At 46.4% G+C, this 17,971-nt stretch overlaps 1 protein-coding gene across 25 annotated transcripts in view; it reads right to left on the bottom strand.

Moving 5' to 3' along the window:
* The window catches only part of TRERF1 (transcriptional regulating factor 1), a 318,184-nt gene that overhangs the window by 202,543 nt on the left and 97,670 nt on the right, over nucleotides 1-17,971 (bottom strand). For 6 of the 25 annotated variants that reach the window (XM_086371686.1, XM_086371683.1, XM_086371678.1 and 3 more), the window contains exons 1-2: nucleotides 6,505-6,721; nucleotides 5,990-6,074 (exon numbers count right to left, since the gene is read on the bottom strand). The exons of 2 other annotated variants lie outside the window; for them this stretch is intronic. The gene's annotated coding sequence lies outside the window, so the exon portion shown is untranslated. Of the gene's footprint in view, nucleotides 1-5,989; nucleotides 6,075-6,349; nucleotides 6,425-6,504; nucleotides 6,853-6,937; nucleotides 7,172-17,971 lie in introns of those variants that run through there. 17 more of the 25 variants (XM_086371668.1, XM_086371684.1, XM_086371680.1 and 14 more) reach the window with 9 other exon arrangements.

Genomic DNA, 17,971 nt, shown 5'->3' on the forward strand with positions numbered 1-17,971 from the left:
AGATCTTCTGACCCTCTTCTCGCGCACTCACCTGCCAGACAGACCCCATCAATGGGGCCACCGGCGCAGTCTATGGCAAATTTTTGTTAAAGGCCACCTGAAGAAGAAACAACCCTTTCGCCTTTTATTTTTTATCCCTCCAAACGTATGACACCAGTGCCCACCAACTTTTGAATAGGGCTGCAAAGCTCAGATGTCTTTTCCCAATTATAGTTTTCAAATCAGTCTAACGCGAAGCTCAAATTACTTTAACTGAAGACTCTTTTCCCCAAGCGAAAGAATCCTGTCTTTCCTCTGTACTGCTCCGTAATGCAGTCAAATGTTCAGAAAAAAAACGCAGTACAATTTTCTGATGCAGTCTTAACCCTTGTCGTCTCTGGCTGGTGTCAAAGCCCGACCTCAAAGCCCCTGCCCAAGGGGAGTGGGACCTCAGCCTGGAGAGACAGAGCACATAGCTGCCCCAGCAGCTCCTCAGCTTTCCCTCATTGCCACCTTCACTCTTTCTGGATCTTCCCTCCAGGTCATCATGAAGGAAGTGTCCCTCCCTCCTCCCACCACGGCCAGATCTTCCCCACAGACTTTCTCAAGGACTTTTGCTCAGGCTGACCCCACCCATTGCTCAAGATCAATCCCTCCCTCTCCCTGATCTTTCCCATCATCACACACATAGACCAGCAGCACCTGCAAACCCTTCCCTCTACCTGCACATCCTGCCAGCTCCCCCTCCATTTCTCTGCCCCTCTTTCACAGTGAAACTTTGCCCCAAAGTTGTCTACACATGCTATTCCGGGGTTCTTCACCTCCTATTCCCCTCCCGACCTCCTCCAATTTTGCTCCCACCTAATCCATTGCTCCACTCAAACTGTTCTTTGCAAAGTCGCCAGTGGCTTCCATTTTGCCAAATCTAGTGGTGACGTTTCTGGCCTTAAATTCATGAAACATTTAACACACTTCTGGCCCAAACACACACACACACACACACACACACACACAGCCTTTTCTTATATCTCAATAGACTCTTTAGAGCACCTCATCCAGTCTCCTGGATTTAAATACCACCCTTTGGCTGACGGTTCACACATTTTGATCTCCTGCCTGGCCATTCCTCTGGGGCTGGATGCTGTAACAGACTGCAAGCTTAACATCTCCATCTTGAATCTAACAGGCATCTCACACTTGGCAGTGCCCAAAGTGAAATCGCTTTAGTCTCCTCCCTGGGACTCTCCCTTGCCCCCATCTCAGCAAAGAGTACCACCTGTGTATATGCAACCACCCCCATCAGAAACTTCCTCTTTGGATTCCTCCTCCTCACCCTCCACCAGATCCATCAGCAAACCCTGCCCATTCTACCTTTAATGTGTGTCTCACACCCACCTGCTCCCCTGCATTCAACTCCTGTCACCTCCCCAACTTGGCCTGCTCCAAGTGCCTTTTACTGTGCTCCCTAATTTCACTCCTACCCTCTCGACCAATACCATCCCCTTTAAACATAAGTTAGGGGATGTCACTTCCCATCACAAACTTTCAGTGACTTCCCACTGCCCTTCAATGAAACTCAAACCTTTCCAAGGCCTGGAATTCTGCAAGATCATTTCAAACGCCCTCTCCCCCTCCCTCTTACCCACCTTGTCTCTTCTTAGCCCCACCCTCACCCCGCACCAAGTTCTTCCACATAGACTTCCTTGCTCTGCCTGATGCTCCCTGTCTTCCTCCACTCCCAATCCCCAGAGAGGCTTTTTGAGGCTACTTTAAGTAAGTCCAGGTCACTGCCCTCTGTGGTTTCATCTGAGCATTTATGGCATTTTGCAAGATATATTTCTTTACATGTCTGCCTCCCCTCTGGACTGTAGAATAAATGGTAGGGTAGGGGATGCGTAGAGAAAGATGATAATGTCTCTTTTAATTATCAGTATATACCCAGAGCAGTAACACAGTGCTTAGGAAATAGTAGGTGCTCAATAAGGAGCTGCCAAATGTACGCATGAATAAACCAGATCCGGTTACAGCATGAAAATAACTGTTAACCTCCAGCCATTTAAGCACATAGGTTCTTTTTCCCCTTCCTCTCTATCAAAAAAAAATTTTTTTAAGTGTTACTAAGCCAATAGCTCAGTACATACCACTCATCCCCAGCTTGTCTTCCATGAGGAAAAAGCAAAAATCGTCTTTCTTCAGTAAACTCAAATTTACCAGAAGTCCCTACAAGCAGCTGCTGTGAGAACTTAAACATTTTTAGACAAAATTCCAGAAGTTTTTTGTTGTGTATTTTCTTTAACCCAGAGGAAAAGTTTATTAAGAGAGCCATGGAATCAAACTTACATAACCAGGACTATATTATTCTTTAATATGCCACAGCACCCTAGCTGAAAAACACGCCAGTATCTCCAGTTGCTCCAGTCTCCCCTCCCCACAAAAGAAATCATCTAAGTTTTAGTCTCCCCTTTATTTCATTGGTTCCTCTCTGATGTGCAAATTCAGACGTATTATTAATCCATGAGATTCCAGCTGATTCTCCTCCCTAAATCACAGTTTCATGAGGTCAGAAATAAAATGAGCTGAATTCAACTGTTTTTAGAGCAGGACAGTCAACACCCGTCTCTACTGTCTGAGGTCTGAACCACTTGTCTGGATCCTTACTTCTCATGTCAATACTCAAGGTCAATAAAAACATCAAGAGCTTTTCCCCCAAAAGTGCCTGTGGTAAAATATACGTTATTGCAGAAGGGACAGTAATACAATATCATTATTATGAACCTTATCACAAATACATGACCAAATCCCAATAACCCACTTGTGAATTCTCCACAGAAAGTGGGTAAAGCCACACTGGGTGTTCTGGTCTCCCACTCCTCCCAGGACTACCTCCCACTGCTGCCTGGGAATAACAGCTCAATTAACCTTAGATTTGACCAGGCATAATTAGGCAGGTGAACCAGTTGGCTGGAGGGGAAAACTTCCAAGATGAACTGAAATTATTTTTGGTGTCTGGGATTATATGCCCCACTCTTTATTAGCACATATAATTGGGAAATGCACTCCCCCCACCCCCCGCACCACCCCCAGCACTTTTTTCCCCCTAAGACAAAAGTATTTCCTTGCATTTGACAGTCAAGATTATCAGGTCACTCAAGAGTCCTTGTTGGAATGCCAAGGTATAAATCCACTCTCTCCAGGAGAAGACAAAAAGAGAAGTTAATCAACGCCCAAGTCCATGAGGCAATCTGGCCGTTGGCCCAGGAAGAGACGGACTGTGGAGATCTCTTGAGACTTCTCTCCACAAGACCGAGTCACAGAATTTCAGAGACGGATGCAACTCTCGGATCAAACCATGCATTTTTAAGATAAAAATTCTAAAGCCCAGAAATGGTTAGATGCTGATAACCTCCCCACTTTTCTTTCCAGTGACGCTGTCCTCCTCGCCTAAGAATCAAATTACCTTAAAAGTTCTTGTCATTTTACAGATACTGTAAACTGAGCCAATGGCTGAACACAAGACAATTTTACCATTTCCTGATTAATCAGCTTTATAGACAATTCTCATGCTTCTCACAAAAATAAAACAATGCTTCTGATTCTTAGGACCAAGCCACCCATCAGAGCAGGAGAAAAAGAATTTTAAGTAAGTCTTGTTTCTGTGACCACATATTTTATTATATAAGCAGCAAAGAACACTACAGACTATCGCCTCTTTTACAATGAAAGCTCCTACCTCAACAAAAACCACAGGCCCAAGTGGGTTAAAAGAGGCAAAACTGAGTACTTTCCACACAGTTCATAGAACAACTGTTTTCACAGCAAGCTCACATAAACGCTATGTGATATTAACACATGCCTGCTATGTGGAAGCCTGCTTACCAAGCTGTGAAAAGACCCATGCTTACTATGGAACCCGCAAAATTAATCTTCTCAGTGCTCATAAAGCAGAAGGGAAACGCTTTTTTTTGAGATGTCAAGCAGGCTTCTTAAACAATTCTTTGGCGAAAATGGACATGCCTAAAAGGGCGGAGCCCAAAGAGGTGTGTCACTGCCTGTATCAATTCCTATAAATCAAATCCTGACAATATTTTTAAAAGAATGAATTATGATTCATGGGCCTTCAAACCTTTATTACCACAAGAACATTCTCAGAAGAGGGAAAAAAAGCTCCTGTGACTTGATTAATGGCCAAAGCAAGACAATAAAATAAATCTCATAAATTAAAAAAAAAAAACCTGAATGACTGCTCTTGGCTTCAAGGGTAGACATGTAAATAATTCCCCTTCCCTGGGATAAACACACATAAAGATTTTGTTTACCTTCCCAGCATATACATCAACCAGACTTAGATTTTCAGCAGGGGAAAAATAATAGCTAATTTGTTTAACGAATGCCTAGTTAGGAACACTTGATAAGTGGCAATAATATTTAATTCCCAGCTAACTCAACTCTCAAGCTGCCAAATATCAAATTCTCAATCTGGAAATCTGATGACAGGAAGGAAAGAAAAAAAAACAACTCTCCATCAGTAACATGTACAGAGCTCATTTTTTTAAAACAGATTTTTTTTTTCCCCTGCTAGTATTGAGCTTGTCTACAGAACTGCAGAAAGCTTAACCAACTTTAGTTAACCACATTGCTTACTGTTTACTCCCTGACTCTTCTAAACATGTCTTGGTTTGAATCCCTGATGCTAAAATTATCCTGACCAAGTTAAAATTCCTAGCATATTTATGGTGGTGATCATTTCATAATGTACAAAAATACTGAATTGCTGTGTTATTCAACTAAAACTAATACAATGCTGCAAGTCAATTATACTTCAGTTAAAGGAAAATAAGGAATAAATAAACCTCCCAGCATAATAAAGGTACGTGACAGCCAAAGACCTACAACTCATCTGCAGAAACCAGTAGGCTGAGGACCAGGAAAAGAGGCACAGAGAAGCAAAGAGGGCAGGTTAACTAGCTAAGCGCTGACTACTCCTCCTTGTTATCCTTCCACTGAGCACCAAAACCACATTTTCCATCACCAGACTGCTTTCCTGAGACAGTAAGTGATGCAGGAGGTTGGTACCAGTTGGGACAATGTAAAACTCCTTTCTTAAAGCTCTGCTCCATGGCCTGCTAAAAAGTGCAAACAGCCGGCATTTTTTAAAGAACTCTTCAGCCATCCCTGGATCCGTCATTCCTAAGCATCACTTCCATGCACTTCACGAGACAGCCGGGGCCATGCTGTTAGCAACCCGCTTCACCACGTTCACTTGCCAAAGCCGCGTCTAGCGTGGGGAAGAGTTTCCACAAAGCTGGCTCTAACGGGCCAGTCGAAGGCACACGGAGGAACCAGAAGTCATTTTCTTTTAACCTAAGGATGGCAGGCGCACATGCTCCAGCCCAGTGCCGGCCAGAGGCTGCCCGCCAGGTGCTCTTGGCCTCTGCCAGTGAATGGGTGGTTTTGTGCTGTTTTTTAAATATCTATTTCTTTAGACCACCAGCAGTAACTTCCCAGCCTCCCCGAACTGAAGTTGGGGAGTGAAGGGATAGGTTTACTCCCTTATACATTTCTCCCATCTGGGTGGCCACTTTAACTTCTGGGGAGTACCCATGCCCCGAAGAGCCCACAGGAGCGTATACATACACATATGCATCATGTCAAAACCCCCAAAAAGCACATCCCTAGAGTCCTGCGGTTTCTTGGCTGGAAGAATGAAGGCCTTATAACAGCACAACCTTCAACTGCAAGCTTCACCACCACCATCACCCTTTAAGCTGGGGCTGCCAATTACAGCGCCCACCTCACCCCTCCCCCTTTGCTGGGATGCTGTGCAGCGCAGAGAGGGGAGAGGGAAGAAGGGAAGCAGAGAAGGCCCTGCGAACATACTGAAAGTAAAAAAGTGGGGGGAGACGTCTCCTAATCCATCCCCCCACTTTTTCCTTCCCCTCCCCTGTCTTCTCACGGAGCATCCCCCAACTAATTTTTTTTTTTAATGTAACTTAACAAGCTTCTTGCCTACCTTGGCTGTTTCTGCAACAAGTGCATAGGCAATCCGACAAGAAGACCAGTCTTCGCCTGGGGGGTGAGATGAGGGGCGAGCAGAGCTGATGGAGTAATTTCAATATTAATTTATGTCAGAGCCGCCTTCTCGAAGCGCTACTCACTTACAGTACTGCCCTTAGCCTGTAAACAAATATCGCTCCGCCAGGAAACATACTCCCCAGATGCAAGCCCCTCTCCCCAACAGGGAACCTGGCCCTTCGCCCCCCCACCCCACCCCCCGCCACCCAACAGCGTGCTTCCCCACCCCGGGTAGGAAGCGCTGGGTTTCCAAAGCACCAACCCAGCAGCTCCGCCACCACCCCAGCAAGAAACTTACTCGGTCCGTCTACGCCTCCACCCTCCCTTCAGGAAATCTACTCTCCATATGCATTCAGCCTCCCCGCAGGAAATCTGCTCCCCCCTCCCCCCTTCTGTATACATGCACCCCTCCCTCTCCTCCTCCCCACGCGCCCTCCCCGGCCAGAAACTTACTAGCGAGCAAGCGTGCAGGCTCTCCCGATCCTGGAAACTTACTCCCAGATATAGCGCCCGCCAGCCCCCTTTCCCGGCCCTGCTCCCCTTCCTGCCCTCCGCCGCAAGCAACTCCAAACTCTCTGCATCCAGCCACTCTCCCTCCCCGGTGGAAATTTGCAGCGCGGGGCCGCGCGCGTGCATCCACCCTCCCCTTCAGGAAACTTACTCCCCATCTGCATGCACCGCCTCTCAGCCATCGCTTAGAGGGAAGGGGGTGTGCTAGGGAGACAGAAATACATATGTATCTCTCGCCCCTCCCCCGGCCGCAGCCCACTCGGGGCCGAGCCGCGGTAACCTGGCCTTACCTTTTGCATTGCTCCCCACCCTCGCCCCCTCCCTTAACCCTCCTTATCCGCTCCCCGGCGCCCCCCTTTTTTCACCCATTACCCACCCCTAGCAACCGTTCCCAAGCTCCTCTCGGCCTTTTTTTTTTTTTTTTTTTAATCCAGGATGCAAATTCCTCCCCTGTCAGCAAATCGACTGTCAAATTATTTTCTTGCAAAAGGAGAAAGGCGGGGTGCGGTGGGGGGGGGAAGCAGAAGCAAAAAGGAGGGGGGGGGCGGGGAAAGGGAGAGAGAGGGACAGAGGAGGGGAGAGATATCCCTCCGCAGAGCTGGGTCTGGCCGCGGGCGGGGAAGCAGGAAGTAAGGTGTCCAGCGCCTCGGCCGGCGGGTCCTCCGCCGCGGCCCCCGCCCGCGCCCCCTGTCCCCCGGGGCGCCGCGCTCTGGCGGGCGCGGGCCGCCCGGCGCATTGTTCGCAGCCTCCCCGGCGATGCGCTGTCGACCTTATTATGTGTGCTCTGCTTGTGCGTGAGGTTGCACCTTTTGTAGGCTGGCGAGACTCTGGACGAGGATGGGGCAGAGGGCGCGGACCAAGTTGCTGCCCCGCGCGGGACCTGTCAGCCCCGGGGTGTGGCAGAGTCTCCGACGAGGCCGGAAAATCGAGGCCCGGGAGAAGGCGGCGTGGCCGGGGAGCTGCCGCTCGAGACCCGGACCAGTGCAGGATTGTTTCCTGCGTAGCCGTCCCGGTTATTGTAACGCGCTTTGCAATCTAACGACTGGGCTTTGGGTTTTCTGTTTATTTTTTAAGGGGCTGCAGAGATGCCAAGGTCTGAGTGGGCTGCGAGGAGACGGTCTGCGCCTACCCACCACTGCACCCGGCCTCAATGGGGCTGGGAGAGGGGCTGAGGCTCCCGGGAAGGGGCTGGAGGTTCGCGAAGCGCGCGGCTCCCGTCCCTCCGCCCCTATGGGGGCGGGGAGGGGGTGCTGCAGTCGGCGCTGGAACGGCAGCCCTCTGGGGAGGGGTCTCCATCTCCGCTGCGCAGCAGGCCGGGGAGGGAGGTTGCCTAGGAGAGGGGCCGGAACCGGGCGGCGGAGGGGAGGGGAGGGGGCGCGAGTGCCGCCGCGGCGCGCGCTCGCCCCTCCTCGTGCGCCATGACTGTGGAACGTGGTGCCGGGGAGGAGGGCCGGCCGCCGGGGGCCGCCCGGGGCTGCTCGGCATTGGTGCGGAAACCCGAGCCGGGAGCCGCTCCTCGCTCAGTCTCCTCCTCCTCCTCTGCGGGGGAAACCGCTGCACCCGAGCCGAGAGCAGCTGCGAGCAGGGGGCAGGGCGCGGGCTGAAAGGCGAGCCAAGGGTTCAAACCTCGGCGGCGCCAGGGGGGCGAGAGCCGGACAGCCCCCTGGTCCCTCAAAGGCGCAGCCGGCCTTTCGGTCCATCCTGGGACGCCAGCCTTTCCAGGAGGCTTCACGAGTTCAGGGAAACGTGAACCAAAGATGGTTGGGTGGCACAGACCACCTCGAGCCGGGTAGGGGGCATCTCTCTCGTTGAGGTCCCACAAGACAGCGAGTGCTTTTTGCTCCGGAGAAAGTTAAACCATGCGTTTTTCACTATGGGAAAATCGTTGCGCCCGTTCCCCCAAATCTTCGGGCAGCACAAATAAGGTGCTCCCGCTCCCCGGACCTTCGCCACTGTCCCCCACCCCCACCCCCACTCGGGCGCCGGGTGTGGACAGGGCGGGGGAAGGCTATATGGGAGCTTAAAGCATGAGGTCATGGGCAGAGAAGGCTGCTGCCAAAAGCGGCCGAGGTTTTTGTGTATTTTGAGGGGTAACGGTTCTCCATCTTCAGAAGTGTTGAGTTCTCCCGCATAACCCTATAAATTCTGGGGCACCTGGGCCAGAGAGCCCCCGAAAGAAGAGGGGGCTCTGCGCTCTTTTAATTCTATGAGCTTTTGGCCGGTGCCCTACCCTTTTAGGGAGCCCTTCCACAGAATCAAAGAAAGTCGAGGGACAGCGCACAGTGTCGTGAGGTTTGAGAAAGATTCTGATTCCTCAGTCGTAGGTCATCTTCCAACCCGATTGCTTTCTGCGATGGCCTCCTGCCCCACCTCCGACCCATTCTTCCTAAGTGTCCAGAAGAATCTTCCTACAACTCCGGACTACACTCCTTCAAACCCCTCCCATTTGCTCTTAGAATAAAGCTCCGAAGCCCCCCCGCGATCTCGCCCCTACAGACCTCCACTCTCACGGCTCCTCCTCCTCTACTGTAAGCAGGGTAGTGCTTCTTTGTTCTGTGGCTGGGGGCGGGGGTAACCCTTCCCCCTCCACCTCTTCTTACTAACTCCTGCTAGACCTTCAGACTCGACTCACTGTCACTACCTCCAAGAAGCCTTCCTAAGGATACAGTCTCAGCTCTAACTCCCTCAGAGAGAAAAGACCCACCCTCGACCTCGCGGCAGCGGGGCTGTGGCCGAAGCTGGCCGCAGTGGCAGCCTTTTCCAAGTGGAGGAGGAATAGCCAAGCTTGAGCGCCATCACTGACTGGGGACCGGACCTCCTGGGTGGGAGTTGACGAGGACAAAACCTCAAAACACCCTGTTTCCTCAAGAGACCTAGGAAAGGCAGCGGCAGTACCGCCCAGAAACCTCAGCTCCACCACCTCCCACCCCCGGCACACACCCACACTTGTAATGCAGGGAGAGGTCTTTTAATCTAAAACTCCTCCCTGGGGCAGATAAGGAACCTGAGACTTGAAGGGAGTAAGTAACCTGCCTAAGGTCAGTGAGGAAATTGACACCCTGGTCTTTCTTGCTCCTAAGCTAAAAGGAAGGATTGGGGACCTAAAGTATTGCTGCTGCACAGCCTAGGATGCCCGTGTCGCCTTCCAAGGACCCCTACATGCTTAGCCCACTACCAACAGAGGGGTAGTAAGCCCAGTTGTTAGCCGGGCAGGCTCTGACCTTATTAGGCAAGTTACTTAACCCCACTTGGTTCAGTTTTTTGCTTGTAAAATCAGAATAATGGTACCCGCAGTGTAGTGTTTTGTGAAATTTTTATGAGTTTGTACATGTAAAGGCCTTAGAACAGAGTCTAGGCAAGTTCTTGGTTACTTGTGAGTGGGGTTTTTTACCCTCTCTTCCCAAGGACTCTAGAAAATCAGGGCCTCAGAGTCTTACCATCAAAAACTGCCTAGGGCCTAGTAAACTTTGACAGCACCTATAAATGCACAGACAATACACATTACAAAGGATTTAGTTAGCCAACAGATCCAGCCCTCAACAACCCCAAATCTGGGAGCACTGGTTCTGGACTTTTAGAATGAGTGTCAGAGGGAGGGTGACTAAGGTTAAAATATTACCTGGGATCTTTGAAATCAGTGTCAGGCTGAAATAGTCCCATCCTGGTGCGAAACCTGCCTGAGATGACAGAAGCCTTCCCAGGGCTGCAAAAACTGTAAGGGGACAGGAAGGGGGTATAGCTCACTGGTAGAGCACATGCTTTGCATGTATGAGGCCCCGGGTTTGATCCCTGCCACCTCCAGGCATTGGTTCTGTTTGGGGGCTTCACTGGTGGCTCAAATGGTAAAGAATCCACCTGCCAATGCAGGAGACACAGGAGATGGGGGTTTGATCCCTGGGTTGGGGAGATCCCCTGGAGACAGAAATGGCAACACACTCCGGTATTCTTGCATGGAGAATCCCATGGACAGAAGAGCCTGGTGGGCCCCAGTCCATGGGGTTGCAAAGAGTTGGTCACCACTGAGCCACTAACACTTTCACTTTCATTATTATTATTATTATTACTATTATTATTGTCATTAGATCTTAGTTTTCCCATTCTCAGCATTTACCCCATGATAAGAGAGGGTTGTTTTTTTCAATGAAATTCATTTTCTTGGAATTTGTTTGATGCCTTTATAATGGTTCCAAATTCGAATAAACATTGAGACGTCTCCCTCCTTCCATCTCTACTCCTACCAGTTTTCCCTCTGTGGAAGGTCAGAAGACATGTTCAACTGTTGTCCAGCTGAGGTCTCTGGAGAACTCTTCGGACGCCTATTTAAATTTTTATGTCCAGGGCTTTCTTCTCCAATTCAGGCAGAATCAACCCCCTACTCCCAACCTCTCTACCCCTTCAGACTCAATCCTAAACAGGTTTGTAGTAACAGTGATGAAGCACCACTCCTGGACTACTAACAAAAGCAGAAAACTTGTTTGTGATTCTTTCTCCTCTACACTAGAAATAATAGCTAAGGTTTACTGAGTACTTTCTATGTGCCTAGCACTATGCTAAATTCTATATGTGCTTTCTCCTATTTTATCAGCCCCAAACCATCATCATTAATCTTATTTTACAGATGCAGACAGAAGAGGAGGATCAGAGAGATTATGTAACTTGCTCCAGTTTGCATCCAGGCCAACCTGAGCCCAAACACTCCCTTAACCACTAGGCCTTTTGCCTCTCTCCAATGCAGGAAAAACCCTGGTAGCCTGAAGAGGAAGGAGTGAAAAAGAGTTTGGGGACTTAAATTGTGGTTAGTTGCACAGTCGTGTCTGACTCTTTGCGACCCCACGGTCTATACCCTACCAGGCTCCTCTGTCCATGGAATTCTCCAGGCAAGGATACTGGAGTGGGTTGCCATTTCCTTCTCCAGGGGATCTTCCTCACCCAGAGATTGAACCCAGGTCTCCTGCATTGCAGGCGGATTCTTTACCATCTGAGCCACCAGGGAAGCCTTAGGCAGATCTTAATTCAAATTCTGGGTCATGCCCTAAGCAATGAGAACCTGGAAAGATTTCTTAACCTTTCTGAGCCCCAGTTCACCCACCTATGAACTGGGACCATACAATTCTTCCTTGGTCAAATGAAGTGAAAGTCAAATGCCTGTGAATAATGAGTTTTAAAAGGCATAGTAAACCAAATGCAATGTTTAGATCTTGTGTGGCTGTGATTAGAATAAACCAATTGTTTAAAAGACATTGTTGAGACAATCAGGGAAAGAAAATGTCAACTTGATATAGATGTCAAGAAATTATTAATTTTTGTTAGACTTGATGGTATTGTGGTTATGTTTTTTCTTATGCGTCTTATGTTTTTTCATTATGCATCTTTTCATGCATAATGAAGAATTTAGGATGAAAGTTGTTTTGGATTTATTTTCAAATACTCCAGGCCTCTCTCCCAAACCCAAAAGATAAATACAATAAGATTAGCAAAGTTTGGATAATTGGTGGAACTGTCTATAATACTGTTTATCCTACTTCTGCTGAATGTTTCAAATAAGTCTGAAATAAATTTAAAAATAAAATAAATATTTTAAAGCACTGAAATTTAAAATGATCAGGCTTATTTAATTACTATGAAAGGTTATCAGTAACGATGAACTTTTTTAAAATTGTTGTAATAATACAGTAGTGGCTTATAGGAGATAGGTAAAGATGGCAATTTTGTCACTGTAAGACATTTGGAGCAACTCCTGTGTCTGGAAGGTAAACCAGGGAAGGGGCAGAAATGAACATCACAGAGAGCAAAGTAGATAGGTAATTGTTAAGCACCCTCCCCCACTTAACCACACAGAGAACAATGTACAGGAAAGAAAATGGCAGGAATGGGTGATGGAGGAACAGGCACATTAAAATGGGGGGCCAATTTTCCCCCAAACTGTGTGTCTCCATAGAGCCACTTCAAAATTGCATGGATTAGGAATCTGATACCTTGGGCAAAATTCTCAACTCTGTGCATCAGTTCTGTCACCCAGTCCAGAAACGTTGTCCTGAGTTTCCTCATTTGTAGTTTGGGTATAAGACCTCTCAGACCCTTCCAGCCATCCAGACTAAAAGTCTAAGCAATTCTATTGTTGGCTTTCACAAGAGAAGGCTCATTTTTGTGGCCACACTGGTTATTTGCCTAGCTCAAGAACAGACCCCAAATGAATGGAAATGTAGCCGATTCACAAACAAACGAAATGTTTTAGGCCCAATGAACATTCTGTGTATTGTTCTAGGAGTAATTTTTCTATGCTCTGGATTTAAACAGTTGGATTTTTTTTTTTCATATGACCCCCTTTTGAAATGAAAGTTTGTTCTTGAGAGAAAATTTGCATTTCAGAGAAAAGATGAGACAATATATTTGGTAAATCTTCAAAGAAGTGAACTTTTCTGTATAATACTTTTTATTAAAGGTGACTGTTCAGGAGAGTTTCTTAAAAACTGAGACTTCCCTGGCAGTTAAGTGGTTAGAGCTCTATGCTTCCAACGCATGAGGCTTGGGTTTGATCCCTTATTGGGAGCTAAGATTCCACATGCGGAGTGCATGGCCAAAATTTTTTTTAAAAGAATAAAAACTGGGAAAACGAGGCGTGGAGAAATGGGCAGAAAAACACGGAAATCCCACTTCTGCTTCCTGCTCTATCCAAGGCTCTGAGATGCAACATGACCAAATCAATGGACTGTGTGTGTAGAACCCATCAGTGTATACCTTAGAAATGAGTGATACTGCTATATTTAAAATGGATAACTAACAAAGACCTACTGTATAGCACAGGGAACTCTGCTCAGGTAACCTGGCAGCCTGGACAGGAGGTTGAAGGAGAATGGATACATGTATATATATGGCTGAGTCCCTTCACTCTTCACCTGTAACTATCACAACATTCTTAATCGGCTATACCCAACACAAAATAAAAAGCTAAAAAAAAAAAGAAAAGAAACAAGTGATGGATGTAACTCCCACAGTTGTTGAAGAAGGCTCAGTGGTCAAGGGCAAAAAAGCCTGTGGCAAGTTCAAGCAGTGAAACACAAGAGTTGTAGAGTATTTCTGAAACTCATGTTTGTTTGCCACCAAAGCAACAAAAGCAAAAAGTCCTGGCACAAGAGGGCTTATGGGACTCCCATTTTGAAACCAATAAGATAGCATGATATGTTGACTGTCACCTTAACCCCCAAGTCTGTTAAAGACGGTGTTGAGAGAGCAGGCCTTACTCAAGACAGGAGGCCTAACTGGTGTTTATTTAGTAATACTAAGAGATCGCTATCTCAGGCAAGTTTCTAGCCAGAGAGAGAAAATAGGTTCCAGACTATGAGACGGTTCTCAGTTTAAGTCTTATTTCCAAGAGAGAGGAGAAAAAGCTAGCCTATTTGGTAGATTCTGTATCTGGTACCAAAAAAAAAAAAAAACCCCACACATACACACAAAAGCAACACATTGGTTGAAATTCCTGCTAAAAATTCCTGCACCTGCCTAGAAGGCATGCTTGGGAGTCACACATTTCAGCTAGGGTACCAGCCCATGGTGAGTCAGACTCAAGGGTTATGGTGGTGGCCCCCGCTGGTTCGCAAATGAGTGGCTTTTTTCGGTATAACGTTGAGGAAGAAAAAGTAAGTGAATTTCCTACTGGAGATGCAAATCTACTAAAAAAGTTTTAAACTGCACAGTTTTTAAATCTAAATATAGATCACAACTACTGTTCCAGAAGCCCCAATGGAGTCACAATTTTTTTTTTTTTTAATTGGAAAGAGAACACTTAAGACCTCATATTAGAAAATTAACCTGGCCGGCACACTTCAACAGGTAACAGAGGAGCATTTCGGGTAAGAATTGTTTAAAATAGTGTGCAAGAAGGGCGGGCTTCGTGTGTATGCAGCTTGTGTAGTCACATTAGACCCCGCACTTAGAAGGTCCCAGCACTGTTCAATCAAGATGGCGATGGTGGTCGCCATCTTGAAATTCATTGTGGTTTTTGAACGAAAAGTTCTGCGTTTTCATTTTGCTCTGGACCCGGTGGTTTAGATGGTAAAATCTTCTGCTTGCAATGCTGGAGACCCGGGTTCAATCCCCGGGTCAGGAAAATCCCCTGGAGAAGGAAATGGCAACGCACTCCAGTATTCTTGCCTGGAAAATTCCATGGATGGAGGAACCTCGTAGGCTACAGTCCATGGGGTCGCAAAGACTCGGACACGACTGAGCGACTTCGCTTGTGCAGAGCTGAGGGAAACCAGGAGCAGACAACATAGCACCAGAGGACTAAAAGCAGTGTGGAACCTTAAACAAACCCATAAGTCAGAAAGGGCAAGAAAGAGAAATATCTGGAATACAGGGAAGGATGTTGCTGAAGTCATGTGTGAGAGGGTTACACAACATTAGTGACTGTCTTCTGTAAGAACACAACACAGAACACACCCACAGTCAACCGGCAGCATGCAAAGAGCACTCTCTGCCCCTGCCCTCTGACCTCCAGCACGTGCCTCCCATTGGCTGAACCCTACAGGAAGTCAGAGACTCTGGAGCCTATTGAAATCCGTATAGGTCAGCCTGCCGGGGTACAGGATACGCTAGGAGAAGGTAAGAGTGAGTTTGGAGAGGGCAGAAAATAGCCAGCTCAGGACTTCTATCTGAAATTTTCAGGATCATGGTTAAGAGTAAATAACACGGAAATGGAAAATTCAAACAGTGAGTTTCAGTAAATGACTTTGTGTTGATTTTTTTTTTTTTAAAGGATAGTCATTTGCTAGGCATCATGAAGAGGGTCTTACGTACTTTCAAAGGAAAAACGAGGTAGTCCAAGAATTTTTTTTAAAAAATCAGATGTTTGAAAGAACCATCGTTAAGTGAAGAGAGAAGCCTAAGATTTCAAAATTTTTAGAAACATTCCAGGCCCCAAAGTCGAATTTTGTAGGTAACACCTCACCTTTACTTCTCTCACGCTTAAACCAACATCACAACAAAAAGGTACCTTTGACAGGCACTGGATCCCAAGAATTGCAAGGACCGTTAGGGTTCAAGAGATTCTTTTCACACATGAATAGCCTATACAAAGGGAGTTCATTATGCTGATTTGTAACCATTTGTAACCGACTACTCAATTCCTCTGAACATTTTTAGACTATTCAGATCACTTTCAAAAAAGTGCATATCACTGATTAATTCTCATGCCACTCAGAGTTCTTAACTATTCAGATACGGGCTAAACTAAATTTATCCTTTATAATTTCCTTGAAAAACAAAGATTTTTGCTGCAAATGTGAAGAAGACTGCAGGGACACACTTCATCTCTTTTTTAAAAATTGAGGTAAGAGTCACAGAACACAGAATTAAGCATTTTAAAGAACATAGTTCAGTGACACATCTATGTAGTTCCAAACATTTTTATCACCCCAAAGGGAAACACAATACATGTTAAGCAGTCACTCCCCATCCTTCCCTTCCTCTAGGGCCTTGCAACCACTTACCTGCCTTCTGTCTTTAGGTTTACCTATTTTGGATATTTCATATAAATGGAATCATATAAAACGTGACCTTTCCTGTTTGCCTGCTTTCACATAGCAATGTTTTCAAGGTAAATTCATGATGTAGCATGTGTCAATACTCATTCTTTCTTATGGCTGGGTGATATCCCCTTACGTCGGTATTAATATTTTTTCATCAGTTCATCAGTTGATAACATGGGAGCTGTGTTTCCAGCTTTTGGCAATTGTAAATAATGCTGTGGTGAACATGAGTGTATATGTACTTATTTGAACCCAGGTCTCCCGCATTGCAGGCGGATTCTTTACCAGCTGAGCCACAAGGGACGTCCAAGAATACTGAAGTGGGTAGCCTATCCCTTCTCCAGGGCATCTTCCCAACCCAGGAATTGAACCGGGGTCTCTTACACTGCAGACGGATTCTTTACCAGCTGAACTACCAGGGAAGCCCTACTTATTTGAACACCTATTTTCAGTTTTTTTGGGTATACACATAGGAGTGGAATTGCTGGGTCATATGGCAATTCTGTTTAACTTTTTGAGGAACTGCCAAATTGTTTACACAACCTTTTAAGGGAACTCTGAAACCCTTTTAGAAGCACTCATTTTACAACCACTAGATATCATACCTAGAGTAACTAAGCCCATTCTTGCCTATAAATTAAAACATGGTCCAGAAATTTTTCTATGTGGAAGATACTCCAGTTAGCAGTTGACTTTGGTTCTTATAATTTATTTAGGTTATTGGTTTATAAAGTAATACATGTTCACTACAGAATTTTTAAAAAAACAATAGGATGCAAAAAGAAAACATCATTTGTAACCCACTGTGAACTCTTATGGAGAAGGCAATGGCAACCCACTCCAGTACTCTTGCCTGGAAAATCCCATGGGTGGAGGAGCCTGGTAGGCTGCAGTCCATGGGATCGCTAAAGTCAGACAGGACTGCGCGACTTCACTTTCATGCATTGGAGAAGGAAATGGCAACCCACTCCAGTGTCCTTGCCTGGAGAATCCCAGGGATGGGGGAGCCTGGTGGGCTACCATCTATGGGGTCGCACAGAGTCGGACACGACTGAAGCGACTTAACACCAGCAGCAGCAGTGAACTCTTAATACACACTTTTTTTTTTTACAAAAATAGCCTCAGAGTGCTTATCAATAAATCCAGCCTGAAATAGAAAATGAAATTAAGTCAAAGAATAAAAACAACACAGTAAACCTCTGAATGGTAACAATTTCACATCAGAAAGCACCCCTGTCTAGCTTTTTCAGTTCAACCCGTTGCTCTAAAAACCTGAAGCACGATTGTATGATTGTATAGGATAATTCAATTCAGTTCAGTTGCTCAGTCGTGTCCGACTCTTTGCGACCCCATGGACTGCAGCACACTAGGCTTCCCTGTCCATCATCAACTCCCGGAGCCTGCTCAAACCCGATCCCATCACTTCATGGCAAATAAGTGGGGAAACAGTGACAGACTTTATTTTCTTGGGCTCCAAAATCACTGCAGATAGTGACTGCAGCCATGAAATTAAAAGTTTCTTGCTCCTTGGAAGAAAAGCTATGACCAACCTAGACAGCATATTAAAAAGCAGAGACATTACTCTGAGCCCTGAAGAACTGATGCTTTTGAATTGTTGTGTTGGAGAAGACTCTTAAGAGTCTTAAAGGATCAGATGCCATGATTTTAGGTTTTTGAATGTTGAGTTTTAAACCAACAATAAGTAGGATAATTACTCTTTGAGTTGCTGAGCCTGCATATAGAAGGTGTGGTTTGGGTTGGTTTTTTTTGTTTGTTTTTTTTTTTGCTGTTGTTGTTTTTTTAAATCTATTTATTGACTTAATATTTATTTTCTCCTTTGGAATTGAGTTGAGAAGAGTGAAGGGACTCAGCCATATATATTG

This window comes from Bos grunniens, chromosome 23 (genome assembly GCF_055505025.1).
Source record: "Bos grunniens cultivar Pamir isolate PY7600 chromosome 23, Bosgru_T2T1.0, whole genome shotgun sequence".
NCBI classification, from domain to species: Eukaryota; Metazoa; Chordata; class Mammalia; order Artiodactyla; family Bovidae; genus Bos; species Bos grunniens.